This window comes from Trachinotus anak, unplaced genomic scaffold (genome assembly GCF_046630095.1).
Source record: "Trachinotus anak isolate AG129_WGS33_773 ecotype Australia unplaced genomic scaffold, CSIRO_AGI_Tana_v1 ptg000011l, whole genome shotgun sequence".
Classification (NCBI taxonomy): Eukaryota; Metazoa; Chordata; class Actinopteri; order Carangiformes; family Carangidae; genus Trachinotus; species Trachinotus anak.
Window position 1 is genome coordinate 7,847,501 of NW_027273862.1, and position 8,253 is coordinate 7,855,753.

An 8,253-nucleotide genomic window follows, 5' to 3' on the forward strand; every position below is an offset into this window, starting at 1 on the left:
GTGTGTGTGTGTGTGTGTTGTGTGTGTGAGTCTGTGTGTTGTGTGTGCGTGTGTGTGCCAACCACCGTCCCTATCCATCCATTCACCAGGCAGGACAGACTGTTTCCTGACTCTAGTCCTTCACCCACACCCACACCCACACACCCAAAACCACACACACACACACACTCACCCAGTGGAAACACTGGCATACCACATCTCATCCACCTGCCATTCAGCTAGTGCCTAACAATCTCTCTCCATCGCTCAGGGATTGCCTCTGTGTACTTTGGCTGTTTACAGTTAAATGGCCTCTTGTATTATTGATGGCCTCATATGTGGTTATAATATTGCTGCCTTGAAATCGACAAAAAGTCATTGTGTTGTGATATTCCAGAAGCTTGGGTGACAGAATTCATTCAGACTACCTATTCCATGCCCACCTTGAAGTTGTTTCTGAACATTACAGGAATATTTTTCCTCAAAACAATTTATGTCTGTATGAATGCATGTATAAAACGGTCGGGGTAATTTCCAGCTTGAAACTAATTTACATTTTTTTTCCTTGTGTGAAAGCCAATACATTTTTTTGTTTGCAATCTTTGAGACCACCCTGTGAGATTACATAAATAAAAAGACAGGGAGGGTCAAAGGTCATTGTCAATTAGCATCTACCCAGATGAGCAATTACCAGTCAACAGTAGGGACGGAGATTGCACCATTTTTCATCAGCCTGGCTTTCAAACAAAACTGTTCATATGCTTGTTGGAATCAGCAATGGAATACTGAAGAGGATGTTGTTTCTGATTAAGGCCGTGTTCTTAGCTGGCATATTAAAACCTAACAGCTGAGCACTGCCTCATCACAATAACTCTTATTTGGCAACACTTATTTCCATTCAGGCCCCTTTTCACTGTGTTTTTACAGAGCTGTTGTGTAGCTCGTGTGTCATTGTGTAGTTGTGACTGCCCCTGTGTGTTCCTACAATGGTGGAGGTTAGTGGGGCCAGCCGAGACGGCGAAACCATTCTCCTCTGCCTAACAATGGCCACATGTATCAGAATTGAATGTGGCTTTGATACCCATTCTGATTTAAAAATCATAATGCTATAGGCATATCCAGTGGGACACCTCCAGTCTCGCCTATATGTCACACTGATTTGTATCTCAGTGCTTACATTAACAAGCTGGCCAACACCAATGCGCCATTACCTGGGTTTATGAACAGTATATCACACACCTGTACTCGGCCAGACATGGCTTTACTGTGGTGTCTGTGTTTCTTTAGCAGATGCGTTCCCAGCCAGACCCCAGTCTGATGAACATTTGGCCGGTTAGGCTAGACGTCTAGGGGAGTGTGTGGTGGCCTGGACAGGCCAGAGACAGGAAAGAGGACTTCTAAATCAGCCAGCAATCCAAAGGCCTTCCATAAATCCTCCAAATGGGCTCGGGTGGGGGACGTAAAGCACACCTGCAAGACTTATGTAAGTCTTATTAAACCATAAATTGCTAACACGAGCCCCTCACTGGAGCAGCTCTCGGCTGGAATAAATCTCAGAGAGTGCCGGTAAGGAGAAAGAGAGAGTGAGAAGGAGAGATAAAGCAGGTGAGAGAGAGAAAGATATAGTGGAGGTTAGAGGTAGTGAGAGTGAGGTAGAGGATACTAAAGGTCTGACAGCAAAGCATGGCTGTTTGATGATAGGGCAGACAATACTGGGCTTTGATTGGAGTTAACACCTACTACTATAGCTGCCTTAGGTTGGGGGTGTTTTAGGAACACCTCCAAGAATGTCATGCTTGCAAGACTCTTAATGCATCAAAAACTTTTTATGGTATCAGTCTGTGCAATGTAACTATCAAACCACAGACAGATCATCTTCTCCGCACATTCAGGCCCAGCATGAAGTAACTCCTCTGCAGTCACAGAGACAGAGACCAGTGTGAGCAACACAGGGAATATTTGTAGGAAATCAGAGTTCCTGAGCTCCTGAGCCCTGGTGAGTTCCCAACACACCCACGCTCTCCTCCCTGCCTGACTGTGGGTCCTTGAATTAAACATCAAAGCACACAGGAGCGTAGGGCCCAACTGCCATAAATAACAGTGCGCTTGGGGAGGGGAGGGGAGGATGTTCAGATGGGAAGCGAGCAGGTCACCCGATCGCTCATACACATACTGTCAAAGCAAATTCATTTGTTCACAAAATGGGTGATGTTGTTTGAGGTTATTGATTTCCGCATGCCATCTGTCTTCTCCAAGGCTTTGGCAAGCAGGCTCTGGCACTACCAGCCTCAGGTTCCCCCATATTAGTCTCCAGGTGGACAGAAGGGAGATGTGCAGCAGGGATTGGACACAAATGGGTGATGGCTGATGTGACACTTGCTCAGACACAATTATTTCTGGCATGAGAGTAAAACTCAATGATGAATATAAGTTTTTTGTGTCAGGCTGACCTAGAATAGAATAAATATAGCACAAGAATACCCAACTCTGTCCACCTGAAGAAATTGTTGGTAAATTATAATGAAGAGCAACACTGTCCTGATCAAAAGGACATACATTTGGGTGAAAATCCAATGCTGAAGGTGGTGATTAACATCTCATTTGTCACAAACACCTGCATACACAAGTTCAGGCCCACCCTCAATCTCCTCCTCTCACTAACTAGCCTAGAAGTCACAGTGTACCTCCATGTTGAGCTATGGAGTGTGGAGGGCAGGCCTTCAAACATGGGGCCCAGCTGTTGCTGTGTATTTTTGTCAGCCAACACACACACACACTGGCATCCCTCGGTGTTTGCTCTTGTGGAGGGCACATGTTACTGGGTAAATTATCACAGCGACGGTAAACAGTGTTTTTATGAGGGAATGTAGCTTGGTTGTTATATTTGAAGTCTGTGCTTTGTATACTGCTGTGCTATTAGGACAGATTGAGGATGTTTGCGCCTGGTGTCTGCACTCCGCCCATGTGGGGTACACACGCACACACGCACACACACATACACACACACACACACACACACACACACATTCACAATGACAGGCTTCGTTGTAGTTTTGAGTCTTAAATGGCTCTTTTGTTGTTTTCATCATAAGAGAAAAAAAGAAAACATCACAGCCTAAGGAGTGTGTGTCAGTGTCACAGTCATATCAGTCTCAGGGTAAATGCAGATGAACAGCAGCAGCAGGGGAGGAAAGGCTGAACTTCGAAGTGAAGAAGAATGTTATACACTGTAAAAAAATATAAAAAAAACTGCAGTCATTGCAGAGACAAGCTTTTAATGCATACTGAGTGGGTAGGCAGACATGGACACAATGTCTGGTAATTACTTTACATTTTTACCAGCTGAGTCATGATGATAGTGCTTGAAAACACCATCAGCAGCTTGATAACAAGGTAATCAGATAATGATAGAGTCAAACAGATGGATGGCTAGGAGATAAAGGACTGGTACTTTAAGGTCTTCACTTTTCAATTAGACTCATTTGAACCATGGATAAGGGTCTCATTAATTTTGATGACACAAAGGTCTCACTTAAGGCCCACTTGGGCGCCACATTGGAAATACATCTCCAGGCAGTGAGTTTGTGACTAACACCAGAGGGATCTCTTTGAATATCTGACTCTTCTAGATTAAGTTTTGATGTGCATATTATTTTATCTATTATTGATATGCTGTGGGTTTTTTTTCCAAAGCTCAGGAGAGCCTTACAGACTATTTAAGGGGAACTGTTGCCCCAGTTTGTGTGATCTGTTGTATAACCATTAAATAGCTGGTGTGTTGATTATCTAGTCACTAAAGTCATCTTTGCGTTTTTAGATTTCCCCTTTCTAAACTGATAGAGTACTCCATCTCTCTATGAATGAAGGAAATGGAGGAAAGGAGGGAATAATGATGATGACATTCTTTCCACTTTTTTTTTTTTTTTAGCTCCAATTACCCGCTAACGCGTGATAAAACCAGAAAAATGGACAGTCGTTATGTGTGGGGCCTTATACAATGGCAAAATCATTCTTTCCCAGCCTCTCATTCTTTGGATGGGAATAATCATGTTTTGTCCCAAACACCTGCGCTTCAGTTGCCCTGACCTGCCGCCCAAATGAGTGCAATTAATGACAATTACCCTCCAGGTGTCACAACACAGACATGTACTGATAGGGACCTATCTGGAGGGAGCACGCGCTTGTCCTCCAAGTAAATATGTAATGATAACAGCTGTAACACAGTGGGGTGGAGGGGGGCACAATTGCTACCAGGGCAATCTATTTGTGTTTGCCTCAGCTCAGCACCACATTAACCAGTCCAGACAAACCAGAATGGATAGACTTGGATTTTCCCTGTGGGACAGAGCGGAGTTGACTGGAAGTGCTAGGATTCCTCATCAGATGAAGATAAAGGCAGATGTGGTCTTGAAATTGTTTCTGCGTCAGATGTTAAATGCATTTACGTGCTGGTGATCAAACATAATTTCTGAGGATAGGTGCATCCTACCTTCAAGGATATTTCCAGTCTTATTTTTATAGTTCTGGCCATCATTCCTGTTGGTAATAACAAAACTGTACTCACCAAATTAACTGCTGAGATTTGGGAATGCAGCAACATTACTAAAAGAATTAGATGAAGAAAGAAAATCCGAGCGGTCAGACAATAAATCAGGCTTTAAACCAACTTCAAGAGTTTTCCAGCCTCTTTGAGAGAGAAAACAAAGGAAAATGGTGAAATTATTGCCAAAACTGTCTGTTGTAAACATTCATCACAGATTATAGACCAAATGCCAGATTCAACTTTTGCCTACCACACTTGGTGTAGTTGTGAACACACACAGTTTGCCTGTGTAGAGAGTGATTATTAAACACATTGCTCACTTTCGGTTTTACCTCCAATTAAAGTGGTTTTAATTATCAATCCTTGTTTGTTTGGCTTGTTCCCAGATCTCATCAGTTACCTTAGTGACTTCAGTGTTATCAAAACAGATAGAAACGGTGGCAAAAACGACTAAAATAAGACCAAAGTTGAAACAAATAATAATTCTTTATCAACCTGGTATTAATTTTGCCATTGGATATTTAGAATTTGATGAATTAAAAACAAAAAAAACAAAACATTGCAATATTAACACCTGTAGAAACATTGAGGAACATTTGCAATCTTTGACTACTTTGGAATCAAATGTAGGTCTGATAGTGTGTGTGTGTGTGTGTGTGTGTGTGTGTGTGTGTGTGTGTGTTTGTGTGTGTGTGTGTGTGTGTGTGTGTGTGTGTAAATGGTGACTGCAGAATAAGCTCAGGCTTTTAGCCCATTTCCCTATGTGAAGGGAGATTTCTCAGGCGCAGAAGTCAACTTTAACCCTCCTCCTCCTGTGGGTTCGCCGTCCTTTCCCTCTGAACCTGCATTAGCATAAAGGCATTAAAATGTGAATAGGAATTAATTTGGACTTTCCCCTCCATAGGAATTAATGGAAGTTTGTTCTGCCTGTACCGCTCAGACGACTTGCGCTCCTCCACAGTCCATAAATATTAATATTAATATGGCATCGCATTTAAAGGTAGCGCTTGGCTGAAGCCGTATACAGAATATTATTAGAGATCACGATACGTTTCTCATGAGAAGTACAGCTGAGTGAATGCATTGCCTTGCCGTTGTGATCTGTAAAATCCAATCTTCATACAGCACAAAAAGTTATTTTCAGAGAGACGGAAGATTAGCAGGGCCGAATGGCTGCTGTCTAAAGCCATTAGGCAGGTGGGGATTTTTTTTTCTACGCTGAGTTGAGAAAGAAGGGCCCACATCTTCTGCTCTATCAAGGCACTGATTCACAGTCACACTACTGTAGCGCTATTATCATGCCTGAGCAGATCATCTCTGGAGATAACTATTATCACCGTCTCACCGCATCACTCCTGTCTACTCACCCACATAATACAGACCACAGAAGTTTTTGACACTCTTCCAAATCACTATATTCACCTTCTTTCTTTCCTGTGTGTGCAGTGTGCGGTTGTATCACACATCTTCAATAATGGTGGGGTTACTTGCAAAGCTGGGGCACCCAAACCTGAGCTTGTATAATGCCCTTGTGAGTTATCTATGGAAATGGCAGCTAATACATATTCATTTCCTTGACTATGCAGTAGTCCCTGCACATAGACTCTGCCCCTTTTGTTCAGTTCTTTCTCAGCTTGACTGATTGTTGCATCAGGTCGGAAATATACTACTGTTACTGTTTTGGTCCAAACTCTGTTGTCTGAAGCAAAAGAAAGGAGGGGGTAGTGTCAAAATATTCAGCAGGCCGCTCTCCTCTCGTCTGTCTTCCTGCTTGAGGAGTGCTGATCCTGACAGGTTACAGTGGGCAAGGTGAGACACGTTAGTGCTGAGCCCAGTGAAGGAGGGAGGATAGGGCTGGCTTCAAAGTCCCCCAGTGTGGGTGAAAGCTGCATGCTGCCACCCCAGCAAGCTCAGTCAACAGTGCCCACCTTTAATCTTTGCTCCGTAATCTTTACTCTTCTCACATTTAATCAATACGCTCTCACTTTGTTCTTGGAGGAAGTAGGGTGTGAGGCTGAGAATGTATGATGTAAAAGAAAAGAAAAGCACAACACAATACACAAATCAATTACCAGGGGTAAAGTGGGTATGACCAGCTTGACGTAAGGTCAATACCATTCACATGCTGAATGATAATAGGCCCGAGCATGTTTCTTTTAAATGTTAAGTGTTGTGACATGGTGATAATTCTGTTGACAAGAGCACAATGCAAGCACTTACAAGACTACACAGAAAGAGCCATGAGGATATTGTGTTCAGAGCTGAGCAGCCAACACAAAATTTAGAGGAACAAAAGACAATATCAAGAGTACTGGAGCTCTCTATGACCATACAATAAATGCACATGAAATATTGCTTTATATTAATGTGCTTAATAGTTACAATTTGTAAAAGTCCATCATATAATATTTGATAATAATGAAAACAAAGCAGTAATTGTTTTTACAAAGCATCAGTAAACTACCTTAATCCCCACGACCAGCCTGTGTTGTGGAGGCGTGCGTGTTGTGGTAAGCTCTGCAAGCAGGGGTTATATTTGTGCATCAGGTCATTCCTGTTGCGGGCTGGTCCAGGTCGGCCCACTCCCCTCTGAGAACCCTCTCATCAAGCCAGCCTCTCCTCTGCCGCCCTCTTCCCCACAATCCCCATAAACTCTCATAATTGCCACATTAAACTTGAGTTTATTATTTTTCTCCAGGTGCAGGTGTGCAGATGATATGAGCCCCAGGTTGCATTTACATACAAATTGAAGGTTTTTATTAATCAGGCAGGCAGCAGGAATCAAACGGCAACACTCCATCAGCCCTTTAAATACATTTGGTGACATTTTTACCCAGCATTAGCATGATAGGGCAAGCGGAGTATAATGTACCAATGATTGCTTTTCCATTGAAAGCACAAACGGTTTCATTTTTCCTGTCATCTCAAATAAGTGTTAAAGAGGGTTTGGAGGCTATTGTGCGAGTGCCGTATGCTGGGGACTTGGGACCGCTGATGGCCATATTAAATAACCATTAGTGCCTGAGCTTAGATCATTGTGGCATCCGCCTCCTCTGAATTTATCCTGTGATTTCAAATGAAGGCAAGCTGTGCCAGCTTTCATAAAGTGCTCCAGCCCTCTCCATTTTTCCTCAAACTAAATGCATTACAACGGTAATTTTGTGACTGTTAAGATAACTAGCGTTAACAAGCACTTAATTAAAATGTACAATAAATAGCCGTCTGCAGCCTTATCTCCCCTCCAGAGCGACGCTGGTAGGAGGCTCCAATGCTCAGGCCGGCTGTTCCCCAGCTCGTTTGCAGATTAATTGCTTTTCTGTCTGGCGAAGCCTGCCTCTTCTGCAGCCAGATCGTAAATAGCCAGATAGGGAGTTTATCAATCAGGGCTCTCTACCTCACTGATCTCCCCCACACAGCCCTGTCTGTCTGACTGTCTGTCTGTATGTACATCTCCCACTATCAAGCAGACTCTCCATAAATACATTTCCAGAGGCTTCTGCTGTACTAAACCTTCAATAATGCAGATGGCTTTTATTTTCAGTGTGGTTGCATCCATATATTTGTTTACAGTATATCTTTTAATATGTTGCATTTATCTATGTACAAGAGATGTGTTTTTGTGTTTTCTCTGTATAGAGACATTACATACAACATGGGTATTTGTGTTGACAGTGTAACAAATGGAACATTGTTGATACAGGACTTATGTTTTTGTAACCTTTACTGACACC